At 43.0% G+C, this 27700-nt stretch overlaps 1 protein-coding gene across 1 annotated transcript in view; it reads left to right on the top strand.

Annotated features, from left to right (window-relative positions):
• Nucleotides 1-377: 377 nt before the first annotated feature.
• Nucleotides 378-27700, top strand: part of GUCY1A1 (guanylate cyclase 1 soluble subunit alpha 1) — a 48185-nt gene continuing 20862 nt past the window's right edge. Inside the window, exon 1 of the mRNA XM_074991887.1 lies at nucleotides 378-479. The gene's annotated coding sequence lies outside the window, so the exon portion shown is untranslated. The remainder of the gene's footprint in view (nucleotides 480-27700) is intronic.

Raw genomic sequence — 27700 nt, 5'->3', positions numbered from 1 at the left:
AGGACCGTCTTGTATTCATGTGCCTGTGGCTCTCCAATCACTGAGAGTTTTTTTAGCGAGTTTGAAAATAATGTCTCTTCCCGCTAGTTGGGTTGCCGACCTCTGATCTAGGGACACCCCAGCCCAACACAGCCCCAAAGTGACTCCTGGAGCATCTCTACGGAAAACGCCCCCGCCCTCCAAACAGTGCCAGAGATGAAGAGCCCACTGGGACCCTTAGAAAATTGCTCCTAGACCTTCTTCTGAGTCTATTTCCCAGCACTCCTCTTCGTCTGGGCCTTCCCCGCAGCCCCCTCCCCGGCAGCCTTGCTTAGCCCAGCTCTGATTGGGCGGGGGGAGGCCCCACCTGCCGCGGACTGCGTGGCTGAGGCGGGAGCGGAAGAGCGGCTGCCGCCCGCAGCTCGGCTGGCAGAGTCCACGTTTCCAACCCGGGTGGCCAGCAGCCGCGGGCAACCAGCAGGGGCAGCGCGTGCGCTGTGGTGAGCCGGGGCACGCGGGACGGGCTCACTCCAGTAGGTAGCACCGCAGGGAGGACGGGGGGAGTCCCGCGGGGTAGTTCTCGGGCAGCACCAGCAGGGGAGGGAAACAGGTGTCGGCGTGACCCTTCGGCGCGGGGAGCAGCGGGGACCCAGAGCTGCGCGAGGAGGGGGCTCCGCCTCCCTCTCTCCCCGGCCTGGTGCGGGCTGATCCCCCCCCCCCCCGCCCCTCGTCCGCAGTACGGGTTCGTCAATCACGCCCTGGAGCTGCTGGTGATCCGGAATTACGGCACGGAGGTCTGGGAGGACATCAAGTAAGTGCCCCCGCCCCGCCCCCCGCCCCCCGCCCCCCGCTCGCTCTGTCCGGGAGCCACCCCCACCCCGCTGCGCCCCCCATCAGCGGCTGCCGCGTCCCCGTGTGGCTCCGTGGCCCCGCAGGCTCCCCGCGAGCGGGCCCGCGCGGCTGCAGCCTGAGCCAGGGCAGCCGCGGCTGGTTCCCACGCTCCCGAGCCGGGCGGGGGCTGCGGGCGGGAGGCAGCTCGCGGCTCGCTGGGCAGCGGCGCTCGGGTTCGTGGGAAGGACGGAGCAGAGCGGAGCGAGGTCGGTGTCGCAGCCTGAGCCTCCGCAGCGGGCCGGGCTCAGGGGCTCGTCGTGGGAATGGGGCAAACGCGCCGCTCGCAGCCTCCGGCGCTGATCCCAGCTGAGCTCCCGAGGGAGAGTCCCGGGGCTGCAGCGCATCCTGGCTCGCGGCCCCCTGCGCCTAGCGGCCTCGGAGTGGGGCTGTGTGCAGGGACGGGCAGGACAAACATCATTGCTGCACTCATATCGTGCGGCTTAGGGTGCATTGTGTGTAACACTTAACCTAAGGCTGGGAATATGTCCTGGGCGTGGAAAACTAGGTTAGCTTAACCTAGGCCCATGACTATCTACTGATAAGTGGACAGGAAATCCAACTGGAGCCTACCTATCATATGAGTTATGTGTATTTCAACTTAATATTTGAAATAATCCTTAAACTGGAATTTCAAACTAGAATTTGCATTAACTGGAATTTGTACCTTGAGCCTTTTTAGAAGACCTCACCAATTGATATAGTAGATGCCAAGTTAGTGAGATTGTTATAGAAAGATTCTGAGAATAGGATGGATGCAGAAGGTCACCAATGAGGAATTGTATAGGAAGATACAGCCGAAAGAGAACCTGCTGCAGAAGGTTATAAAAGGGAAGCTACAACTATTTGGACATATTTGCAGAATAAATGACAAATGAAAAATCAAGACCCTAGTATTCGGCATAATGGATGGTTCAAATACGAGAGGCAGACCCACAGACAATGGATAGATGATGTAGTTGGTTGGTGCAGAGCTAGTTGACGGAAATTTAGCCACTCTGCACTGGACAGGGAAAGATGGAAGGAAATAGGGAGAGAGGCATCAGACACCAACGGGCGCTGAGCCCGCGGTTATTGATGATGATGATGATGATGAAGTTAGTGAGATCAAACTAGGTAACTATGTCAGCCTTAGGGATGGTTTCCTGGATATTTTTCTGAAGACTATGGTTACAGTAGCAAATTTTGCCAGCAAAACCCCTGTTTTGTGAGCAAAACTTGTGGTGCTTGCGCACACAAAATGCATTTTGTCGACAGTGTTGGACAAAACTCAACACTTTTGCCAGCATCATTCTGCCTTAAACCTTTGACACCGCCATTGACAGCTTTAATCAACGTAAAAGCTGTGTGGCTGCTGTTGGGGCCCTTCTCTGGACAGACAGAGCATCCACAAGAGTGGGCCCCCCGTCTGCTGTTCTTCCCAGTGCTTGTTTTGTCCAGAGAGCAGCTGGTCAGTCTGGCTGCTCTGTTGACAGAGCAGAGTGCTTTCCTCTTTGAGTTTTGTGTGTGAGAGAACTCTCCCAACAGTGACTTCTCCTGGCAGAGTGCTGTAGTGTAATCATAGCCTCAATGTATATATAAAATAGAATGTACAAAAGCTGGATTTAGTCAACATAAATTTTTATATTGTATCTAATTTTTATATTATTTCTTTTTTACCTTTTATTGCATATTTTCTGTGAAGAAATGGAACCCAAGAACTGTTTTATAATCATCAGAGAGGTAGCTGTGTTAGTCTTTATCCACAAAAAAAATGAAAATAAATAAAAAAGAGAAGTCCTGTGGCATCTTACATACTAACAGATGTATCGGAGCATAAGCTTTTGTGGGCACAGACCCACTTCCTCAGATGAATGCAAAGACCCACTTTGTCAGATGAATGCATCTGAGGAAGTGGGTCTTTGACCACGAAAACTTATGCTCCAATATATCAGGTAGTCTATAAGGTGTCACAGGACTTCTTGGTGTTTTTGCTTTATAATAATCATTACAAACAGTTTGCTTTTTTCTGAAAATTTCCTGAGTTGCACTATTTTGAATGCAAAATTGTTTTTGTTTATGAGTAGTATATGCTTATGGTTTCTTTGTTGGGTGGATGGAGTTCTTTCAGCTTCAGTGGCACTAATTCTGGACTAACACAGGGTTTAGTAGTTAACTTTTAAAAATGAGTTGAGTGTATAAACACTTGAAAAAGCTTCTCTCAGATACCAAGTAGTAGTTTTATGCGTCTTATGTATTCTGTCAAGCTGATCCATTGCTGCTCCTAAAATGGTTGTGTTTTCAGAGGTGGCTCTTTCATCTGAGTATGGCCTGAGATGCCTTTCTGTGTTCTATGGCTGAATTAATGCGAAAAAAAAAAACCCCCAAAAAAATCTGAAGTAGAGATGCAACATTAATAAAATGAATTTTAAGGCATGCATAACTGGTCTCTACCATAGGATGTTGGCTTGTGTGTTGCACTTGTTACTCGATATTGCATTTGTGTTAGTGTTGTCAGAATTAATAAGAATTTTGCCTGATACTGTGTTTTTCGAGAAAATATTTGCTGACAAAGACTTTCCATTCTGTAATTGCAGAATAATTTAAATGAGGAATTAACAGGCTGGTGTTTGCTTATTCGTTCATTAGGCAATGAATAGTGTGGGCTTTTAGTAATTTTAAACAACCTAATCCAACAATCCTCAGTGGGGCAGAAGTAATTCAGAAGAATAATGGATCACCTCCCAAATTACAGCAAATAAAATTGAGGGAACGTGTAAATTAAACTAAGCAAAAGGTGCTACTTTTCATTATTCCAGCAATTGTGATAGTACAGTACAAATGTGGATTTCAGTAATGGAATCTTCTCTCCCTGGAACCAACTGAAAAACTAGGTAAATATTCTAGGTTGTGCCCCTCAAAAGTGATATAAATGCATGTATTGGAAAATTCAGTTTATTGTATTGAAATACTTAAGTAAGCCTCTAGTTCATCAGCAATGTAGATGTAACTTTGGATTGTGTAGCTCTGATTGGCATTCTCTTTACCAATTGTAGGAGCATAAAATGAGCCACTAGATAAATATGAGGTAGCATGTGCTGTATTGATCAACTGGGCCAGTTATATGTGGGCCATCAAGATCCCATATGTAAGGACAGCAAAGCAGTTATTGAAATTCCTCTGATCTACAGGCAACTAGGGAAAAGGAGGAGGAAGGGGAGAGAGAGATTTTTTTATATTTGTCTCATGACATGGTATCAGTCTGCAATGATTGTGGTTCTGCAATGCCACAAAGAAAATTCCATCACAGATACTGTCGCAGAATGTCAGGATGTTGTGCAGTCATTGCTTTATGACTCTCTTTGATATTGTTGATAAAATGGCCCCTCATCTCTTTTTTTTAACCGTTGACTTATCTATGTCAGCATATGCGTTTCAAATACCGAGGAAAGTTTTCCGACAAGAAAGAATGAAGAGCATAAAAGTAGGAAGTACATCAAGGAAAAAGTCCATAAATATCTGTTTTAGAAATGTTTGGATAATTGTTTGTCCACGTACCTCTGAGAGATGCAAAGCTAATCTAGCCCCTGATGTGGACAGTGCTGTGTTGATGGAAAAAAAAATTATGGGATCAAACACAGAACTAAATAATATTAAGACATTGGAAGGTAATTTAAACATTATGTAGTGGAATAGAACGTGTAATGTCACAGGCATTATGCATACACATGCCAAGTACTTGACGTATGATTGTAAAAACTATAAAATCCAACTCACCAGAGGTGAATGAATGGTTTAGTTTTTGGTATGAAAGCTGTAATTTTTTTTCTTTTATTAAAAAAATGGATGTGAAGTCTTTTATAATTTTGAAAATTATTCTATAAAATATTAAGTATCACAGAGATTTTGGAAACTGCAGGAAACAAAATGCTGTTCTAAATTAGGTGTAAAGGAAGGAGTAAAAGAAATGCATTTATGTTCATAAGGCACATATATTTGGACAGGATTTTGCAGCTTTTCTGGAGATACAGAGAGTCTGTGTTCAGAGAACACACTCAGCTTTTTTTTCTTAAAACAGCTTCAGATGAAAAATACAAGCCTTTAATATATATTACTAAATGTTTTAGTAGAAAGTTTCATTGGAAACTAATGTCAAATAGGTTTTACGTAATTTTGCAATGTTGATATCTAGAAATATTTAGGTGCCATATTGCGTATTTTAACAGCTCAAAACTGTGTTGTGAAATGCTAGCACTTCTTTCTTTACTACTCAGATGTTAAATTCTACCATCGCTTGTCAAACAATTTTGTCTCCATATTTATGACAGTATTACATTTATTCAATCATTTAAGCATTATATTGAAGCTTTGCCTCAAATAAAATTTAATGGACAAAAAATGAGCCATTAGATGTGATGTTTGAAGATGTCTTCTAGCAGATATTCAGTAATCTGACATGGTGATAAAATGTAGCGTTTTAAATGGGCTATGTGTACCACTGGTATGGAATCATATGTAGATAAACATGCAACCTTAGAATAATGTTTAGAGCTACCATCTCAGTTCAGGAAAGCATGCACTCCACTTGAGTACAGACCTTAAATGCACACTCAGCTTTGAAACACTATTGGAATTTAAGCACCTCCTTAAAAACAAGCAGGTGTGGTGGATTTAAGCACTCGCATTTATGCTTTTCTGTAGCAGAACCTAAGCCCTCGGGGCATTGATTGTTTTTCTTAATCAGGACTCCAGAATTTGCTGAATACAACAGTTTGTAGTATTAATTAAAGTTCTTGTTTTTTGGTTTGCTGTTATGAAGCAATTGAAGAGACTGTCCTTTCATCTCTGATGAAGCCTTTTACACATGCTGAATGGCTACTGATTAATACTGATTAAATACTGTGCTGTTATACAATGTTGTCATTCTGAGATATACATCTAGTTTTCTTTAGAAATTCTTAGCTCATTTATTTCACATAGACTGCATCTACACTACAAGATACATTTTAATTTAAGGCAGTTAGCTCAATAGTACCATGTGACTGTCTTCACTGAAAATACCATTTGCTCGATTTAGGGAGCACTAATATTGAGATTACGATATTGTCAGTACCAGACAGGTGTAGCGTCAAGCTCGAATTCAAAAGCTCAATTAAAGACCAGTGTGGAAGCGCCACATCTTAAAATTGAATGTATTAACCTCCAGAGGTGTCCCGCACGTAACCCACAATGCCCCTCAGTGCTCCTTCTGGCCGCTGCTCTCTGGGTCCACAGGAATTAGGTAACAGGAAGACTGTGAATTTCAAATTGGGACCAGGAAGCCTGTGGACTCATGTTTGTACGAGAGCTTGAGAAACGTCTTTTTTTCTTTGCTATTAGTGCTGTGAGTGCATCTGCCCATTACAGGGAGTTCATGGTTCTGTATCTGCACTTGTTGTTTTTTTTTTTATGCTGCCTGGTACCAGCCACTGCCTCACCACAACATGTGGTAACAAGGCTGTTGTGGGGGTCGTGCTTGCATAAGATGCCCAGAAACTTCTCAGTGGTTTACATTTGTGCACAAAGTCCCCTCCCTCCCCCACAGGTGCCATGCAATGAGGGTCTTTCTCTCTCTCAGCCACATCACATGGGAAGCCCTCAACCTAAGAAAAGGATGTGCCTGCTGTTTGATGCTGACCATGCTGCCAGGCAGCACCATGTCCTGGCTTGCATGCGGTTAGGGCTCCAAGTGTGTAATGCATATGCAACACACATGTGTTCATTCTTCTATATGTAAAGTTTGGAAGAGCTTTTGTTTTGAATTTGAATGTCCTCCTAACAGTGATGGTAGATAGACCTGACATCCAGCAGTGTGTGATGCAATGTGATTTTTTTTTCCTTTACTGTGGAGTCAGAACACTACTGTTCTCTGAGAGAACATTTCATCTCAGGGTAGAGGGCCCACACAAGGTTCAGTACAGCATATCAGCTCCCTACGATGACTGAGGCTTTAAAATGATTAGGGTCTTGCACCACGTCTCACCCTCTGATGAATTTCATGGGCTAAAATGTGGATTTTAAGAGGTAGGAGATTTTATATAACCTCTGAGCCTGCCAGCAGTTGCACTTGTTATTTTTTCTTTAATATTATGGTATGACCTTTGTTTTATTTAAAGTAGCACTCATGCCACCTCTAAACTTTATTTTACTTTTCCCTCTAGGTTCTGTCACAGGGTGTGCTACCCCCCACTCTGCATCTCACTTTGCAAGCAGCCTTCATGCACTCCTGAGGAAGTTCACCACTGTGTGCTTAAAATCTTTATATGCTTTTGTGTGTCTACAGCAAAAACATTTCCTCTGGCTTCTACCTATTCCCTAGGTAGTGGGACGGGGACAAAGGGAATTTAGTTCCCTAAGATCATAGTCTTTTTTTAACCTGCCCTTCTCCTTTTTGTCTCTTATTTAACAGTCCATAACTGATGAGGTAAATCCCCTTATTAAACGGCTTATTACTCAGTCCTAATCAGTTATCTCACAGTTTGGCCCATGTGAAATGCTTACAAAGTGTTACACAGATCTGGGCTGCTCCCACTGTCTCACAAAGCCTTTTTGACAATCTCATTTTATTGGAAGTCTCCCTTTCTAAAGTTTAGCTGTATCCTGTTACTTTTTGGACCTTACCTGACCATTGGATAGTGAACCTATTTGTGAGCTCTGTTAGTGACTCAGCTACTGTCACTTCCTGAATGAGCTTCTCTGTGTTGCTTAAGAATAACACTGTGAGTCAAAATTAGGATCTTTTATTGTGTGTGCTCTATATCTGTTTCAAAAGCAACCACTTAAAGGCTGGGTCTACACTTGCTCCCAACTTCGAAGGGGGCATGTTAATCAGGGTGATGGGAGATTACTAATGAAGTGCTGCAGTGAACATGCCGTCCTCCAAACTTTGGGGAGTAAAGGCACTGTGAAGTACCGTGGGCATTTCAAAGTGCCCGCAGCTACACGCATGCCAGCACTTCGAAGTTTGACACATTGAAGTTGCTGCAGGGGAGAATTGGCCTAATGAAGTGCTGCATATTCACCGCAGCACTTCATTAGTGATCTCCCATTGCCCTGATTAACATGCTCCCTTCGAAGTTGGGGGCAAGTGTAGAGAAGCCCAAAGAGTCATTAAATTGTTTCTGTGAACCTTGTCTTGTGCCATTAGGCCAGTTATTCGTGTGTTTATCATTATGAACACTTGGTTAGATTTTGCTGCCTCTTTGATCTCTCTCCACGATAGTACCCAATTGCTTTTACTTGATCTGAAGGCCGGAATAATAGTCTTACTAATGTATTTACATTTCTTACAGCTTAGGTTTTTTTCTCCATATAGATTCAACTGTGTGGTCTTCCCAATCACAAGCGTTATCTCATTGGATTCTGTGGAATTTTTACATACAACTATTTCCCAGTTCTTTTATCTGAGTCTGTTTCTTGTAGTTTATAACTAGATTTTACAGTAATCCCAGTGACTTTTCTCATTTCCCAGAAGTCGCCATAATGCCTATTACTTCAATATCTTTCTCCAGTGTGGACCATTCTAGTTCACCTGTTTTTGTTTTCAAACTTCTTGCTTTTGTATAGGGACATTGATCTTCACAGCTCCACAAATCTGGGGATATCGTCTTAATAACTGCAGACATCTATATCTGGGAATGTGCATGTGGATATCCACAGTTCATTTTTGCAGATATGGAGGCAGATATGGATACAAATTTTGTATTGAGAACCCTCCAAATTTGTGGCTATCTGCCTCCTATCTGCACCTGCACACGTGGATGCAAATATCCACAGATCATTTTTGCAGCTGTGGATGTGCATATCAATTTGGTATCTAGGCAAGGCTCTATTGATCATTTTTATACTTGTTTACAGGTCTGTTTTTTTTTTTTAAACAAAAACAAAAACACCTCAGTTCAGTTTTTTATGTTAGCCAGTTTAGGGCTCTGTTACTGCTGTTGTGTATTTGTGGTGCAGTAATATCCAAAGGTCTCAATCCAACGTCAACACGCCATCATGCTGAATGCTCTTCAAATGCATACGCCTTATGAAGACTCAGTACTTGCCAAGGGGAGTTCACAGTCTAACTTAAAACAAAGTGCAAGTGGGCGTAAAGAGAATAAGGGTAGCAGAATTCCATTCACCCAGTTATGTAGTCAAGAGACAGGACTCACTTGATATCTGTGCTTCATCTGAAGGATGTTTTTAAATTAATTAATAGATCAGGAATCTCTGTTCTTCATTCTAGCCAATGCTACTGGGCTGATTTCTGTAGATCTCACAGCAGAGGAGACCCTTGGCCGGGGTATGACTGAGGAGAGGATAGTGGTCTTATGTATTATTTCATGGAGGGCATTTTCTTTGTAAGGGGTTTGGCTCCATCTTGAATAGACTGTGCCTATTCAGGGTGCATGAGGTTTCTCTACCGCATATTTTATGCGGCAGCTTTCTCCCTCCCTATCAGTAAAATGGGAGCAACACCTGAAGAACTGTGCCGCAAAAGAGTCTCTTTAAGGCACAGTGGTTCCCTGTGCTCCCCTTAGGGCTGTATCATCTATGCATCGCTCTCAGTTGTGTGCGTTGGCAGGCTGAAAATGTGTCAACCCTGTAGTGGATGAACTTGGGGAGACTGCTTTCGCTGAGTACATAGGGACCCAGCAAACAGGGTATATATGCTGTCTTTCAGGTGGAAGCCAGTTCCAAAGATTTGATTAAAAGTGGCAAAATCTGGCCCTTACAGAATCATTTGAACAGCTTCTTCTCATGTATAGCAGCTCATGCCCATAGTCCAGTAAATTCAATGGAAGTAAAAACTGGTCAATGTGAGAAAAAGGTTTGAAATCAAACCTCTGGTTATTTCCCCTCTGCAGCTGGGTCTAGGTGTAAAGCTGAAGTGTAAATTGAATTAAATGAACATTTATGAATGGATGTCTCTACCATCCAGAATATGGGAGCAGTTCAGCACACAAATAACTAATTTTTCACGATTTATGTTTTCCTCTCATAGATATTGTCTGTTTATTTCAGTGACGTCACATGGTGGTGTCACAGACTGCAAAGATTACAGTGAAACGTCAGTGAATCAGAGGCTGCTACTAAAAAGTCAGCATATACCAAAACTTATAAAATAATGGTTATTGAGGTACCAGGGACAGGAATCAACTGCAGTGTAGGGGTATATTGTGTGGGGGTGAGGAATGATATAATAGTGACCAAGGCAAAAGTATGTTTAATTTAGTTTCGGAGGGGTAGCCGCGTTAGTCTGGATCTGTAACAGCAATGAAGGGTCCTGTGGCACCTTATAGACTAACAGAAGTTTTGAGCATGAGCTTTCGTGAGCACAGACTCACTTAATTTAGTTGTCATTTTAGCCTTGTAGTTCACTTTGGATTGTTTGATGCCAATGGACACTGACAAATTTTGTTCAGGGAAAGCTGATTTCTCTCTGCATCAAATGCAGAACAACTATTTACATGTGGATAAACTTTTGAGAAAAACTGACTCAATACAGAATACCTCAAAGATTTTCAGCTTCTCACATGGGAAAATGGCTAGTTCTGCATTTTTGTGTAATTGTTTCCATAATTAAAAAAATAAGTCATGTTTTTCCTTCTTGGTTATGGGAAGGGGTTTGTTGCGTGATTTCACTAACTGTTATGCAGTACCCTATTCATCATTTCCTGAACCCCCAAAGTCTAAATTTTTTTCTTTAGCTCCCACTGCCAAAGAATGGCCATATTTCCATGTATTTGGAGAATTTAACTGTCAACCCAACTTTTATCTGCTCCCATTTTCTCTAAATTATTTCCCCTTTTGTCTGTGTAGTTTGCTGAAAGTACAGAATCACTCGATTTTTGTTCTGTCAGAGCTGCAATAATTGAAATGTGGTAGAATGAAATCCTGTTTAATGTTTGGTACCAACACTGATGTAAGACTCAGTCAAGAGAAATCACAAGCATTATTGACCTCTACAATTCGGTTTTCAAGATATCATATTGATTTTTTTCCCATAAAGGAAGAATGGTCTGAAAGAAAGAATAGCCATGTGGCTAAACTGCTTAGGAAAGATGGAGTCAATTCTTGGCTCTGCCACAGATTTCTTATGTACCTTGGGCATGTTCCTCTATGCTTCACTTTCCCATCTCTAAAATGGGATAATCCCTTTTTCCTGCTATTTATCTGTTTTGTTTTCAGGAAAATTATTGTCTTTAAACTATATACTTGTACTGGGCTCAGATCTCATTCAGGGCCTCCTGAGTACTAATACAAATAAATAATACAATTGGGGGCAGAGGCACACAAAGCAGTAACATTAACTTGGTAACTTTGGTACACTTTCTCATCCAGAGAAGCATAGCTGTTGCCAGACATTAGGGTAATCAATAGCACTTCTGGTTTAGTAAAAGCAAGAAAAGTTTGCTTTTGCTGAGCAATAAAAAACACATTGGCAATGTCTACACTAAAATGTTTTCAACAAAACAGGCGTTTTGTCGACAAAACCTGGGGAACATCCACACTAAAAATACATTCAATCAACATACTGTTGACAGAACTCAGCATTTTTGTCAAAGCCTTCTGCCTCTCCTCCCTGAGGCAGAACACCTTTCTTGACAGAATCTGTCAACAAAAAAGCTGTGTGGCTGCTCTAGCGATTCCTCTGTCAACCAGGCAACCTAGTCTGCTGTGCTTCTGGTTGGCCATTCTGTTGAGAGGGCTGGGCAGTTTGGCCACTCTCTGACAGCAGAGCAGATAACTTTTTTGATCCATTTTTGTATGTGAAAATGATCTCTCAACAGAAATATTGTCCGAAGATCTCTTTGTACAGTGACTTCTGTTGACAGATCACTGTAGTGTAGAGATAGCCATAGATTGCTTGGAGAAAACTAATTAAATCATCTTTCTCAAAGCTACAGATATTCTACAGGGGCTGTGTCTACACTAGCCCCCTTCTTTGAACGGGGGTGGGGGGCATGGTAATCAATCTGAGCAGAGAATAGGCTAATTCTACCTGCAGCAACTTCATTAGTAAAGAGGTGCTGCATATTCATTGCAGCACTTCATTAGTATTCTCTGCTCAGGCTTATTACCATGCCCTCTTTGAAGAAGGGGTTCGTGTAGACACCGTCTGACTGTAGCAGATTAACATAGTAGACCTCATTCTGTTAGGAGAGCAGACAAGTATTAAAAATGTCTGTGTAGCTTTAGTATTAGTCACTACAGTACAGTGAAACATGATTTTCCACTAACCTTTTCTGAGTGTTTTGCAGTGTTAAATAATACAATTATGGTTTTATGAAAATAGATAAGGGAGGACTTAAAAGATTAAAGGGCAGCAATAAAAAGTGTCCTTTCAGACAGTATTTAAAGAGATGGTGAGTCAGTAGAGGCAGACAGATATATTGGATTGCTGTTTATAAACAGCAGGAACTAAAAATGAAGATTTTTTTTTTTCCATTTGTGGCTGGATTTTAGTTAAGAACAAAATAAAATGGATCTAGACAAGATGAGGAAATGAGAACACTGCAAGGAGGAACAAGCTTCATGTAGGAGGCTGCAGAAAACTGTGCAGAGTTGTTTAAATCTGAAGGATGCTGTGACTTTTTCTTTGTACATGGGAGGAAGCCGAAAGAAGTGTTTTGCATACACTGGGAACGGACTTTTTGGGGAGTGAAGGAAAAGGCTGCGTTAGTGCTCTAGATGAGAAGAGATAGGTGTAGGCACTGAAGTAGATTTTATCTTTAATAGTTGGAGAAAAACATCGGTCAAATGCAAAAAGTTAAACCTACCAGATTGAAAGATAAAATCTTCCAAAACAATAAAACATAAATTAAAAGAAATCTGCACACATACTGATGTAGGCTGTATCTCTTTACTATTTGCTTTATAGTATACAGGTTTGGGACTCGTACAGTTTGCATAATATACATGGGAAATACATCTCTCCCTTACCTAAGCTTGTTCAATGCCAAATCTACAAACACACCCATCTCTGATTAAAGATGGTACTGAAAGTCAGTATTTCTCCCAATGTATAGGATTTACCACTGCTCCTGACAGTCACCAAGTGGCTCTTCAGAGGAGCAGGATGAGCCTTCAAATTCTTAACTGAGCAAGAATGTTGAGCTATGTGACTGGCTTAGTACTTCAAATATGAGGCATGGCTTTAAAAATCAATACTGTTTTAACATGATACATTCAGGATTTTATGGTGATGGTTGTACTGTATGTTCTGGGACTGGTGGGCATATCTGAGGTTAGAAGAAAATTCTGATAGGCAAAGCTCTTATTCAAGTTCTTATAGACCATATCTCTACTCTTTTATTTCAACAGTAACTGTACAATCACGGAAAACATTCATAATCTTAAGTCAAATATTAACAACTGCTTTCAGAGCCTCAAAGCTAAACTTAGGTTTGGCTTTTAGCTACAGAGCTGCATTACTTTGGAATTCGCTCCTGTTGTCAGTTTGATGTATTACTAGCAGTGCAGGACTTAATCCTCTGTTATAAACAGAGTTCAAAACTCTCTGCAAAGATTTATAATATCAATGTGTTAAAAAAAGATACAGTAAAATCCAGATTATCTGACATTATTGGGACTGACCAATGGTAGGATAACCTAAAATGTCAGATAACTGGGGGTGGGGTGTCGCAGAGGGAAGAAAAGGAGGGGGCCTGCCTGGGCCTCTTCTGCAGGGCAGGCACTGGGCTCCCTGGTGTGGGCTGTGGGCTGACGTGGGGTGGCTGCCAGCTGCCACAGAGCTGTTTGCCTTCTTCCCTGGGTGGGCTGCTGGTGGCCAGGGCTCTGGGGAGCTCTTGTGGCCAGGGCATGGAACCCCAGCCCACAAGGGGTGGGCTGGCAGCTACCCTGTGGCTGGTTGCCCAGGCGGGCAGCTGCACCCCAGCCTTGGGAGGGCAGCCCCAGCTGGCCCCAGGGTTGGAGCTGCCACTGGTCCGAGGCTGTGGAGCTCCAGCTGGCCTCGGAGGCATGGAGCCTCAGCTGGTCCACAGGTGGGCTGCTGGGTGCCATGGGGCATCTACCTGGTATCCTCATGTGGGCAGCCCCTGCTGACCCTGGGTGGGCAGCCATCCCCACTGCCGCTGATGCAGGGTGCAAAACCCCAGTCACACCAGGTGGGGAGCCTGAGCAGCCAACTTGGAGCCTTAGCTAGCTCCAGTGGGCAGCCACTGCTGGCCCTGTGCTCGGCTGCTGGCTACATGGGGTTGGAGGTGATTATCCAAACCCTGGTTATTGAATATTCCATTTTGTCCCACACTGCCCTAGGCGGTGTCAGATAAAATGGAGTGTTGGATAACCAGGGGGTGGATAATTGGGAGTTTTACTGTAGTAGTAACGCTGTGGTTAAGCACCCCTGCCTCATTTCTCTGTTGCCCTAAGACACCGTTGGAAATTAGATATTTTGTCACAATGAAGGTTTCTTCATGTGCATATTTTAGACATAATTATAAAAATTCCTGTCTGATCTGGGCTCAAAACAAAGAAATAACAGTGTTCCAGTTCTGGCTCTGCCTTTGTGGGTGAGAAAAGGATGCTGAAGACTTCTTTCTTTCCTGTATTATGTACCCGCAAGGGGACAGTCAATCCTAGACCATAAACACAGTGCCTATGTCTACACTGGAGAGTTTTGTAGATAAAACTCGCAGGGCGTCCACACACACACAATGCATTTTGTCAACAGTCTGTTGACAAAACTTGGCACTTTTGCCAACAGCCTTCTGCCTCTTCCCCATGAGGCAAAATGCCTTTGTTGGCAGAATCTGTCAACAAAAAAAGCTGCGTAGGTGCTCCGGGGGGGGGGGGGGGGGGGGGGGGGCAACTCTTGACAGACAGAGCTTCCAGGTCGCCAGGTAGCTCTGTCTGCTGTGCTTCTGGTCAGCCACTCTGTTGGGAGAGGCAGTCTGGTCACTCTCTGTCAACAAAGTGGACTGCTTTTCAATCTGCCTTTGTGTGTGGCTGCGCTCTGTCAACAGAAGTTTGTCCGAAGGCCTCTTCTGACAACGACTTCTGTTGACAAATCGCTATAGTGTAGACGTAGCCAATGAGATTCAGAATACTGCCACCAACACTAGATATGCCAAAAGGGGGGTTGTTGGACCCTTATTTGCATATTCAAACCATTCATTTGCATACTCACGGTAGAAAACAAGCCGTGCAGAAGTTGTTTCTGCTGGCAAAGACTCCCTTTGTTGGTAGTCCCTTATGCCTGATTTTTTTTTCCAGGGATAAGTGGCTGGTGATAAAGGGTATTTTTTTTGCCAGCAGAACCACATCCTTGCTACTTGCTTTTGTCCATGAATACACAAACAAGCTGCTTAAATATGCAAATGAGCAACCATTTTGCATTTTCAAGACTGCTTGTTTGCATCAAGCTGCCGGCACTAGGCCTGAGTATAGCACTAGCCAGAGGTTCTACACAAGGTGAGAAAAAGTGGTAGAAGCTGGTCCTTGTAGTGTCCTGTGGAACTGAGGTGTGAAATGTGTATTGCATGATGCAGTGCAATTACAATATGTATTGCTGACTTTTGACTACCATGCAGGAGTGTGCAAGTGTCAGATATCCTCTCAATGGACGTAATAGAATATTTAAGGAAATCCCATATTCGGTGTTTCCTTTCCAGGATTTCAAATAAGTTTGTAGAAGTAAATATCATCCCAGTGCCAGTGGAAAATGGAAATGCAGAGAAGAAAAAAGAGAGGACGAGAAAAGGAATCGGATGATCTGTGGGCATTTCATAGAAGAGAAATGAAATATTCTTAAATATGAAAAGTATTCAATCTGAAATCAGTAACAAATAGCAAATAAATACAGCTGAAAACAAAAGAGTAGGAATTAATATCCTTCTCCCTTTACCGGCCAACATTAGAGTTCTGGATTGGTGTTTGTCTTCTACAGCTAATAATTTCACTAATATAATATCTTCTGGGAAATTGTCTGAGAGAACCATTTTTTGAAGGAAAGAGAAGAAACATGAAGGCCTTGACTCAGTTTCTTTAATATTTTAGCTTATTTTAATCCTGAAATAAATCCATCATGCTAATCAGCATTTGACAATGTTTGTAGCAAAATATTCAATGTTCTTCAAGACCTGAAAAAGAGTACTGTGTGACTTCAAAGCTTGTCCCTTTCACCAAAAGAAGATGGTTCAATAAAAGCTATTACCTCACCCATCTTGGCTGTGTCTACACTTGCATTCCTCTTTCGAAAGAGGCATGCAAATGAGGGAAATCAGAAATACAAATGAGGTACATATTTACATATCTGGTACCTTATTTGCATATTCTCCTTTCGAAAGATCATCTTTTGAAAGAAGAATCTGCAAATGAGGTGCCAGCTATGTAAATCTGCACCTCATTTGCATTTTTATTTCCCTCATTTGCATTCCTCTTTCGAAAGAGGAATGCAAGTGTAGACACTGCCCTTGGCTCTTTCAGTTACTCATTTGGCTATCCTTTGGAAAATATGACAGAGTTCTGAAAGTTCAAAGTAATATATACATCTATCTTCTGACTGATTTTCAGCAACCAGGTTTTCAACATAACTTTGTTAGTTATGATATAACATCTTAAATTTTTAGACTGAGATGACCTGTGTTTCTACTGCAAGCTGTTTACAGATTATTTTAAATACAGTTGTCACACATGAATTAGTATTAGCACATTCTTTTCAGATGCTCATCACAGTTTTTCACAGAACTCCTACTGATGTTAAGGAAAGCTGCAAATATCAAAGGGGGGAGAACGCGGTATTTAGCACTGAGATCATTTTGCTTGTCTGCTGCCTGTTGCTGTCCTGTGCGCATGCGGGCTTTTCCATAGCAGAAGCCATTCCAGAAGCATACTGTGCTATTTGTTGATAGTTCTTCCTTTACACAGAGATGAGTGAGCATAATATTTGGAATGGCAGGGTCTAACAGAAGAGCAGCTGAGATACCTGCAGCACTTCCACTGAAAACAATGGCTGACATGGCAGAGATTGAATCTTTAAAAATACCAAGAATTACCTTCTGATTTATTGAATTTTCCAATTTGTTGTTCAGGTTTAGAAAAGACTTTTTTGCATACATCTAGTACAAAGGCTGACAACAAAAGTGTTTGTTCATTTATTGCAGTCAACCAACCGTGCTGTTCTCTCTTCACATTATGTGTGCAAGATGTTAAGTGGGTGAGGTCCTAGGGAACTGCAAAAGGGGAAACATAATGCCTACCTTTAAAAAAGGAAGACAAGTAAGACCTGAGGGATTATATATATGTACCTGGAAAGACATCAGGACAAATGATCAAACAATCAGTTTTTCAGCACCTAGATGACAATAAGGATATAAATTCTGGCAAGACTGAATTTGTCAAGACCAGGCCAAACCAACCTAATTTCTCTCCTTGGCAGAGCTACTGGACCAGTAGATGGTGGAAGCAGAAGAGGTGATAAATCATGGTTTTAGTAGGGCTTGTGACTGTCCCATGGGATATTTTTATAGACAAACAAAGGAAATGTGGTCGAGGTGAAATAACTAGAAGGTGGTAGACAACTGGGTGAAAAATCATTGTTGAGGAATGGTGGTTATCACTGATTGGCAGTCAGACTGAGGGATGGAAGAAGCATAGTGACTGAGGCCTCATGGGATGAGGGTCTGTCCTGAGTCCAGTACTAAAAATGTGTTCATTTATTACTTGGATAGTGGAGTGAAGACTGTGCTTTTGTTCAACCAAGCTGGAGCCGTTGCCAGCCATTTGGAGGAGAGTATTAGAATTCAAAGGAGCGGAGACAAGCTGGAGAGTTGGTCTGAAAATTAGATGAGGTTAATAAGGAGAAGTGCAAAATATTATATGTAGGAAGGGAGAATGAAATGCACAGCTATAAAATGGGGACTAGCTGGCTAGATGGTAGCACAGCTAGTAAGGCCTGGGGATGACAGTGTATCGCAAATTGAAGAGGCAGTTGCAAAAAAAGAAAAAAAATGATGCTAATGGGAGCGCCATACAAAACACTGGAAGTAGTTGTTTTCTAATTGGCACTGGTGAGAACTGAGCAGGAATGCTGTGCCCAGGTCTGAGAACCACACTTGGCAAAGGAAATGGACTAATTGAAGAGAGAGTATGGAGCAGAGCAGCAAAAGTGAAAGGTATAGAAAACCTGGCATATTTAGTCTTGGGATAAGAAGATTGAGGAGGGACTGGATAACAGTTCTCAAATAAGCTAAAGGCTGCTACAGAAGCTTCATGTTCATGGAAGGTAAGACAAGAAGCAGTGCACTTAATTTGCTGCAAGGGAGAGAGATTTGGGTTGGATAACAGAAATAATCTTTCTAAGCATAAGGGTAGTTAAGAAGTAGAACAGGTGTCTGAGAGATTGTGGAATCCCTGTCTTTAGAAGGTTTTTAAAAGCAGGATTTGATAAATAGGTGCTCGGGGTGGTCTAAAACACCTCAGAAAATCCCTTTCAGCCCTGTGTTTCTGTGATAAATTTGATCCAGTCTCACTTGCACAAAAATGCTTCATTTTCTGTTTGCCCCATAAATTCAGTAAAAGAATAAAAAAACATTTTGGCCTTTTTTTACGTATAATATAAGTGCATTTAATTATTAAACTCTTAGCATTATTGTCTGCTTAAAATAAGTGTCTCCTTGATTTTTTCCAGAAGAGCATTGAAAATGCGATAAAGTGACAAGGCAAACTATGAAATGTCATTTTAAGGTATTTAACAGTGCCATTTTGGTATGTGTGGTGATGCACTTTGTGTCTTTGATTACAAATATAGGCTCTGATCTCGCATTCCTCCACATTCCTTTTGGCACGAACAGGAGTTTGAGGTGTACAAAGACTGTAGCTCATGGACTAAGTTGCCATTCTATCAGCAATGTCAGGGTTGCATCACGGCACAATACTTGAAAACTCAGTCTGGTCATAGAAACAAAATATCACCAAGTTATAATATAAACTGTTTATTTTTAACAACATGGTACTCCAAAAACCATTCAGAACTGTGCAAAAAGAGTGAACAAGTGCCTTTCTAGGGCCTGTCGGTTCAGCCCTATACTCCCGGTGGAAGGAAACAGATAGGAAAGGGCTGCTCCCTCCTCTTTAGCATTGCTTTCCTGCCTCAGGTTCTTCAAAAGCAGCAGTTTTGAGACCCAGCTAGAGTGTTTCAAATGCTGTTTTAGTTTTTCCCCAGCCCAGAGAGAGCCTGTGTATCTGACCTCCCCATCCACCTGACAAACTAATTCCATAATTAGAGTTCTGACTCTGACATAGCCTCCCATACAGCCTACCTCTTAATAGCACTCAAGGATCTTATAATACTTGGTTCCATTGCTGCTATTCTGTCTGCCAGCAAAAATGCCAGAATGTCAAGAGTCGTGTTGTTGACTTCAGTGGGAGTTGGCTTGGGCATTTAACTCCCTTTCATGTTTACTCCTAGTGTTTTTTGTGCAAAAGACTCAGGATTGTTACAGGGGGCAAAGACTGAGTCAGAAGAATCTGCAGCTAGAATTCGTTTATAAAACACTATTTGCCTCATAAGGACATGGTTTGCAAATAAATATGTAGGCTATTTAGATTTCAGGGAAAACGATTTTTGGCATGCAATTGTTTTTTAAATTTTTGTTCATTATAGTCTAAAACAGTGAACCATGATATAATTAACCAATGCAATCAGTGTTTTATACTACAATGCAGTGGCCCAGAGTCTTAGCTGAAACTATAGCAAGTACTGTACGTGTGTAAGCTTGTGTCTCAGTATGGCAAACACACATTTAACTTTACTGACATGAAAAAGGGTTTCAAGGGAGAGTTGTGCCACTGAAGTAAAGTTACTTGGGTGTGTTTTAAGTTTGTGGGATTAGGCTGTAAGTATGCAACTGGAGGGAGCCAAGAAACATAACACTTGTGTGTCCTGGTTCTCTTTGTAATGAGTTCATGTATTTGGACCTGTAATCTTTTTTCATTTGTTGATTCCAACTTACATTGTTTGAACTATGAACAAAATTCGATTCTAAGTAATATGCGTGCAACTCCCATTGGTTACCTGTTTAGCCCTACAAGATCAAGAAAAGGATTCTGGAAAGGATCTAGTCATAGATTTATTTCTGTGACTTCCCACTATTATGCATTAAAATTACTCAGCTGAAACTCTTATTGTATTTTGACAGATTGCAAACCCAGAAAAGAAAATATGTATAAATCTATGTATTTGACTTAGCAGCATGAAAGTACAATTTCCCTCCCATTTTGGTTATGTTGTTATTCTGTTTTCACTGCTTTAGCTTCTTTGTTTTGATTATTTTTGCACCCAGTCACTTACAGTGTCATCAATGATGTTGGCACAGCCCTAGCAGCAAGTGTTTAAAAAAAACAAAAACAAAACAAAACAAAAAAGAGAGAGAGAGAGAGAGCTGAAATGCTTGGTCAAATAAAGGAAGCTGTTTAAGGTCCAGACTAATTAACGGGCTAACCTGTCCCCACAGCAGCAACTTCAGAGGCTCCAGTTTCACCTACACTAGACCTTACAGTTGACTGCAGATACGCAATTCTAGCTCTGGCAATTACGTAGCTAGAATTGACATATCTGCAGTCAACTTTAAAGTCTGTCCTCATGAGAGAAGGAGTACGGGGGGGTCATCTGTGGACCCAGGGAGATCAATTTTGCAAGTCTTTACCAGATACATGACATACTTCTGGAGAGCGACCCTTTGACCTGGTAAGTGTAGACATACCCTCAGGCTGTGGCTACACTAGCCACCGCCTTTCAAAAGGGGGATACTAATGAGCCACTTCAGCAGATGCTCATGAGGCACTGCCATAAATATGCAGTGCCTCATTAGCATAATGACTACATGCGTTTTGAAAGTGCCACTTTCAAAATGCATGCTGCTTGTGTAAACAGGGGCCTTTCAAAAGGACACCTCACATTTCGAAAGCCCCTTGTTCCCGAAACCAAAGTTCAGTGATGTTTTGAAACTTAGATTCAGGTTGGGAATATTCTGAGATTACTGACAAGCAGTTATGTTCTCTTATATAGGTCTTAATCAGCTGTGCAAGGAACAGGAACATGAATCACGTTAGGTGAAAAGCCCTTTGTTTTATATTTAAAGTGTCTGCATTTGTGATTTAAAGCTTATTCAGGTATTTGCTGAAGCTCTCATTCCCCATTGATTGCAATGGAACTACTGTCAGCTCAGATACTACTCGGCACGAGTGGAAGAATCTGATATAGGAAAGTACTTGGGATTTTTTTAAAACTTCCTGTCCCCGATTTCCCCATTACCCCTGCCCCCCATTATTTTTTCTTCCCTATATATTATATCTCTTGGAGGAGAGCTGGCTAATTCTATAGTAGCAGAGCATAAACTATTAAGGATCTTGTTTTCTCTGAAACAGCAACGAAGGTTCCTGTGGCACCTTATAGACTAACAGAACATACATAACAGTTTTCTCTGAAGTGATCTTTTTTCTTTTTTTCTTTTTTTTTTTTTTAAGACTCAGCTGTGAAGAATTAGGAGGAATTACCACATTAGACTGAGAGAGTCTTTCATGTGCCTCAGAGCAAGATAGCAATCAGGAGAGTAACTGGGATGCACATCAGTATTTAATTTAGATTTTATAAAATGCTTTCATTATTTCAGCGAGTCATTAAGATGTTTTAAAGTAATGGTGACCCCCATGAATGTTAAATTTCACTAATCACGTTTTGAAATATTTGTAATCAATGTGATATTGCAGCAATTATGACTGCTTTGTACTTTGCACACTGAACCTCTGAAAGTACTCAGTAGCACCAGATGGTACCATGCCTTGGAGGCAAGCCCTGAAAGGGCTTCAGCTGTTAGAAGCTATAGTTGCTAGGCCCCAGTAGGTCCCAATAACTGCTCAGAAACATGGCTAACATGTTTTAGCATATCTTATCAAGCAAGAAATGTCAAGGGCTATTTTATTACCACTTGCAAGGTTACAAATACAGTAGAATGTTGGGAGGCTCAGGCTTAGTACCTGGGATGATCTCTCCAGGCCAGTGCAGGTAAAAAACTTGTCGGCTTCCTGGATAAAATCAGTCCATGGTGTGTCTTTTTGGGGATACCTCTACGTTGTCCCCAGCTACCACAGCAGCATTTTCTGCACACCTACTGATAGGGGGACGCTCCAACGCAGAGGCAAGTAGGCTGTGCACCTCCCATGCCTATTTTCTGGCTTAATGCCATTGTTCTTTACACAGTAGGTATACCCAGGACCTGGTCACAGAACACAGAGTACTTCCCAGACTAATTGCCAGTGTTTAAGACACTTTGTAATAGTATTTTTGGGGAGCTTGTGCATGTAAGAGCCTGAGATAGCCACCAGGCTCCCTCTGAGCTCAGTTATCTGGCTGCAGGTCCCATAACTAGTCTCTGCTTTCCCCATTCTACATAGCCCTGAATCTCATAGCAGAATCTGCTCATCATAGTCACTTGGTTCTCCAGCTTCTCCTACAGCCTGCTTGCCATGTGGATCCTCTGCAACTTCTTCGTGTAGTCAGCACCTTTATTTTGCTCCTGCCTCACCATGTAGATAGTTCCTTCCTTGAAAAAGAGGTTACTTCTTGGGTCTGAGTTTTTATAGAGATTTTTGTCTCACCTCATATTGGTCAGGACAGGGGACCATGTGTTCATCCTGGCGTGTCATAGGGAAGCAAGGAGGGAGACAACAATTTACTGTTTAGCGTATTCATTATACGTCTTTATATATAATAAAACAATTGTATGTTCATTCATTGTAATCGCAGTCCTTGTACAGTACTGTGCCAGTTTATGTGGAAGCTCACCAGAATCTACCCCTGTTGTTTCCTTGTCTGTTATATGGCATAGAATAAATGTTATATAGCCTTCTTAAAGGCTGTATTCTGCCCTTAATCTATGAATCATGATTATGTTATATATACACACTAAATGCCTGTTTGCCAAACTCTTCTTGATTGGAAGGCATGGGATACATAGTTCTATGGATGGAGGTTCTACAACCACCACCCCTAAGAGAAGAAGACAGCTCGTGGTGGTCGGGGACTCCCTCCTAAGAGGGACAGAGTCATCCATCTGCCATCCGAACCTAGAATCTTGGGAAGTTTGCTGCTTAAGAGGAGCTAGAATCAAGGATGTAACAGAGTCTTCCAAAAATCATTAGAACTGAGGATTATTACCCCTTCCTACTTCTCCATGTGGAAACCAGTGACACAGCAAAGAACGACCTTCAGCAGATCACCACAGATTATGTAACTTTGTGAAGAAAGATCAAGGAGTATGGCGCACAAGTGGTGTCCTCATTCATCCTCCCTGTGAGAATGTTGAATTGTGGAAGTAAATGCCTGGTTGTGCAGTTGACATCAGAGAGAGGGCTCAGCAAACTTGCAGATGACACTAAGCTAAGGGGACAGGTAGATATGTTAGAGGGTAGGGAGAGGGTCTAGCATGAAGTAGATAAATTGGAGGATTGGGCCAAAAGAAATCTGATGAGGTTCAGCAAGGACAAGGGCATAGTCTTGCACTTGGGATGGAAGAATCCCAAGCATTGTTACAGGCTGGGAACCAAGTGGTTAAGTAGCAATGCAGCGGAAAAGGACCTGGGGATTACAGTGGATGAGAGGCTGGATATGAGTCAACAGTGTGCCCTTGTAGCCAAGAAGGCTAGTGGCTTATTGGGGTGCATTAGGAGGAGCATTTCCAGCAGATCTAAAGAAGTTATTATTCCCCTCTATTCACCACTTGTGAGGGGCCCAGTTCTGGACCCCCCCAGTATAGAAAGGATGTGGATGCATTGGAGCAGAACCAACAGAGGGCAACAAAAATGATTTGGGGGCTGGAGCACATGACCTATGAGAAGAGGCTGAGGGGTCTGGGCTTATTTAGTTTGCAGAAAAGAAGAGTAAAGGGCAATTTGATACCAGCCTTCAACTTCCTGAAGGGAAGCTCTAAAGAGGATGGAGAGAGGCTGTTCTCAGTAGTGACTGATGGCCGAACAAGGGGCAATGATTGCAAGTTACGGGGGGGAAGGTGTAGGTTGGATACTAGGAAATCTCCATTTCACCAGGAGAGTGGTGAAGCACTGGAATGTGTTACTGAGAGAGGTGCTGGAATTTCCATTCCTAGAGGTTTTTAAGTCCCTTCTTGACAAAGTCCTGGCAGGGATGATTTAGTTGGGTTGATCCTGCTTTGGGCAGGGGACTGAACTCGATGACCTCCTGAGGTCCCTTCCAGCCATAGGATTCTATGATTCCAGCAAGAGATCTGTGCAAGGAATGGGGACAATAAAGGACAGTTTCTCAGTTTTTGCCTGGTTACAGCTGGGGAGGAATGTGCAAGTAATTAATAATAACTTCTGGATCCTGAACCAACCAGTCTTAAAGTTAAAGCTGAGAACAGAATATGTATAGTACATTTAAAAAAAAATAAAAAAGAAACTACGGGGGTCCTCGTTATAGGTCGTTTTGCTATGATTTTGTTTCGCTTAGATGTCATTAATAAATTCAGGAAGCAGATTTATTATAAGTCACACTGATCCTCACTCACATCATTTAGGAGCTGTGGGACCACAAGCCAGGAATATACTGGAGCTTTGTGGTGGCTGGGCGGCAGGCACGGTAGTGCAGGGGCCCTGGAAGTGAGCCCTGAAGTGGGAGCTGCGGGGATCCAGGAGGAACTGGGGGGGGAGCTGGCAAGTAGCCAGCAAGTGGTGGGGAGCCGGTAGGGAGCTGCAGGGCCAGGTGGGAAGCTTGTGGGGAGCCAGCAGGGACAGGTGGGGAATGGTGGGGAGCCGTGGGAATAGGTGGGTGCCAGCAGGGAGACATGGGGACAGGCAGGGAGCTGGCAAGCTGTGGGTTGCTGGTGGGGAGCCTGCAGGGAGGTGGTAGGCAGCTGGCCGGAGACTTTGGAGAGCTGGTAGAGAACTGTCGGGGAGCCAGTGGAGACTGGCAGGGACCTGGAGGGTAGCCAGTGAGGACTGATGGGGAGCCAGTGGGGACTGGTGGAGAGCTGGCTTATCTTTTTCTTTATTTCATTATTTCCAGATCAGGGGTCAGCAGCCTTACTGTTCATACTGGGCCACTTCCACCTAGCTGAATAGACCTTGTCAGCTCTGGCCCTCCCTCTTACTGGGACCCCATTTTTTAAATACCCCCCTGAACCCACCCTCCCACGCATGCATCTGATGAAGCGGGCCTTTGCCCACGAAAGCTTATGCTCCAAAATATCTGTTAGTCTATAAGATGCCGCAAGACTTCTTGTTGTTCTCGAAGCTGCAGACTAACACGGCCGCCTCTCTGATTCTTATAACACTGAGGCTCCTGTGTGCACATATGAACATATCCTCCATTTGTTGAGGTGCCGTGCACTACAAAGCAGCCACACCAAAACAAACGACTGTTTCCCTGATATGTGGAATCTGCATCTGTTTTGTCAAGTAACTTACCAACAAAGCAGATGAAGAAAGACAGTTAGCTTTTTATACATACTTGGTTTAATAAGGCAAAATGAGTCTAAAGAAATACTTTTAAGTTCTTAAAAGATAAACGGTTCGGGGGATCATCTCTGTGTGTATTTTAGCAGAAGCACTGTTAAGATGTTTTAGTTTTGTAAGCTAGTTTGTTTCTGGTTTTTCTCCTGTTTGCATGAAATAAGATTAATAAACCGTACTTATTAAACTCTAGTTAAAAAGGAGCCATGGATCTGCTCTTAATGGAAATTTTACTATTAGCCTATTTGTTTATTTGTCTGTTTGGTACGGTTGACTTCACTGTTAAATACAGGAAGGCACTTTACGGCTGTGTCTACATGTGCCCCAAACTTCGAAATGGCCATGCAAATGGCCATTTCGAAGTTTACTAATGAAGCGCTGAAATGCATATTCAGCGCTTCATTAGCATGCGGGCGGCAGCGGCGCTTCGAAATTGACGAGCCTTGCCACCGCGCGGCGCATCCAGACGGGGCTCCTTTTCGAAAGGGCCCCGCCTACTTCGAAGTCCCCTTATTCCCATGAGCTCATGGGTGGTGTCCTTTCGAAAAGGAGCCCCGTCTGGACGCGCCGCACGGCGGCAAGGCTCGTCAATTTCGAAGCGCCGCTGCCGCCCGCATGCTAATGAAGCGCTGAATATGCATTTCAGCGCTTCATTAGTAAACTTCGAAATGGCCATTTGCATGGCCATTTCGAAGTTTGGGGCACGTGTAGACACAGCCTACCTGATATACAGGAAAATATAAAAGGAAGTATACTGAGAAGTATTAAAAATAAACAGTTTTGAACAATGCAATGGTTGAGGTGATTTTTTTAGTTTTAAACTTGGATGACAGTTAATATACAACAGAGGGACATGAATTAACATGAGAAGCTGTCCTTCGGATGGACTCTGTAAGTTAGTGATGGGCGACCTGTGTGACCCATAAGAGGTTTTGTTTACCATTGCCCATGAGCATTGTTGCCAGATTGGGTTGGTTTCTGTCCAGATGTTTTTTTCCTACTGGTATTACTAAAGTGACATGCACGTGAGGTAAGGTGTACTGGGATTGCACACAACGTTGTCTATGAGACCCGGGCACGCCCTCTGTATCCAAGCAGAGTGCTGCTGTGATTCAGTTGGCACATCTCATAAACTCTAGGTATGCAAGTGCAGTTAGTAAAATTGCCCTATCCCAGGAGATCGTTTTGGTTAACGACAATCTGGTGGCGCACTGAGATGAAGGAGGGACACTCATATAGACACCAGACCCTAGGCCCTGTGCTTTTGCAGGCCCCATGGATGGGAGGGAACTGGAGTAATATGGGGCCTGGTGCAGTGACAGCAGCAGGGAGTCACCCTTCTCCTCCTGCACTAACCATGCAGGCAATAGGAGATGGCATGACCCAGAAGCCAGTTCTGATCTGCCGTCTTCCTGGCCCTCTGCACATGGCCTCTCAGCAATGGTGGGAAGCAGAATACCCCATCCCAGAGTGCTCCACTTCCTGCCACCACTGAGAAGTGAGGTGCAGCAGGCTGGGAGGGCAGCACAGCAGCCTGCCCGCATGGTGACTGTAGGAGGAGGAAGGGGTAGCCCCTGTTGCTGCCACTGCGGCAGTGCCCCAGGCTGCGTTGCTTGTGGAGGTGGTGGGCTTTGGGGATTGGAAGTGGGGTAGGGCCTGTGGCAGGAGGGCTGCCCTGGGCCATGTGCCCAGAGCACTGGCTGCCCCCTTTGGAATGGCCCCGCCCACTCACTAGCTTTGGTTGCTCATCGCTACTGTAGAGCATTGCCTTGAGCAGTGAGGACAGCCTTAGAAACTTTCTAAGTTTCCTCATGTCTTTGAATTGTTACTTGTTGTCAGTGGGTGTCTTAGCAGTGTTTCCTCTAATTTTTTCTGGAACAAATTTTATGTGCACCATGGCGTTTGTGGATGTGTACCACCAATAGAAACACATCTGTCACTATCCTACATACTACCAGTCAAGGGTGGATGTGGGTGCTCTGCTATTTAGCTAGGTGGCACCTGAATTTCTCTTGGGCCATCACCCAAGCACTTAGCTTCCAGAAAGCACTGGTCTTCAGGTATTATGAGCAACCGTTATTTTTCATACTAGTATCATGGCCAATGTTCCTGATAATCTCTTCCATGCATGTGGAGATTTTTTCCATCTATGTGTGGAATAAATTTATGTGCACTGAGGCATGTGTAAGTGTGTACCACCAGTACCACCAGTAGAAAAGTAAAACTAGCTGTGAGCACCCTGCTAATCATTTGGGTGGCATTTAACTCTCAAGTGGCTGCACAGGCACAGAACTTACAGGAGACAATGATTAGGGCTGTTTGAGTCAGGCTGTAATGTGTG

Source organism: Carettochelys insculpta, chromosome 4 (assembly GCF_033958435.1).
Source record: "Carettochelys insculpta isolate YL-2023 chromosome 4, ASM3395843v1, whole genome shotgun sequence".
NCBI classification, from domain to species: Eukaryota; Metazoa; Chordata; order Testudines; family Carettochelyidae; genus Carettochelys; species Carettochelys insculpta.
Note: the sequence above shows the minus strand (reverse complement) of the source record. Positions and strands in the feature narration are given on the sequence as shown.